Raw genomic sequence first — 713 nt, 5'->3', positions numbered from 1 at the left:
ACACACACACACACACACACACACACACACACACACACACACACACACACACACACACAAATCCTCTCACAAGGGAATCTGACAATCAACAGAACTCTCCTAGATTTTCATGGCTCCTGATACAAAGATCCCTGTCTCAGTCTCCTTTTCCCTTGTCAACTCTAAAATAACATCTAATCCTAGAGTTCCAAGTTTTTCTGTTAGTTCAAAAGGAAAAGAGATAGTGCAGAGAAAAGGAAGACTTCTCTTGAGTTTTGTTAGGGCATATTTGATCTTTCTGGGTGGGGAGGCAATCTTCTCAGCAAATTCTGTAATAGAACATTTCTTTTATATGTTTAGTGTGCTACCAGTGCACAGGGAACATTTGAGTGAAGAACAAAATAGTCCTTGGTGACCTAGTTTCCAAAGTACTAATGAATTGGTGGAAGCTTAATGAACAGTGCAAAAACACACATTGCAATGGAGACAGTGTCCTGAGAGACACTGAGTGTGGTCTGATGTCATCTGAATTCTGTTTTGATTTCTTTGCTGAATCTTAAGATTATTCCTAGAATCTGAAAATCGAATTAGAACTTAAGTTCTTATATATATATATATATATAATCTTTGACATAAATCTCAGATAAAGTGAAGAAATAAACATTATTACCCTCTTTTTACAGACAAGGAAATTAAGGAGAAGAGAAATGAATAGTCAGGATGCCCTATAGTGG

This window comes from Oryx dammah, unplaced genomic scaffold, assembly GCF_014754425.2.
Source record: "Oryx dammah isolate SB20612 unplaced genomic scaffold, SCBI_Odam_1.1 HiC_scaffold_29, whole genome shotgun sequence".
Taxonomy (NCBI): Eukaryota; Metazoa; Chordata; class Mammalia; order Artiodactyla; family Bovidae; genus Oryx; species Oryx dammah.
Note: the sequence above shows the minus strand (reverse complement) of the source record.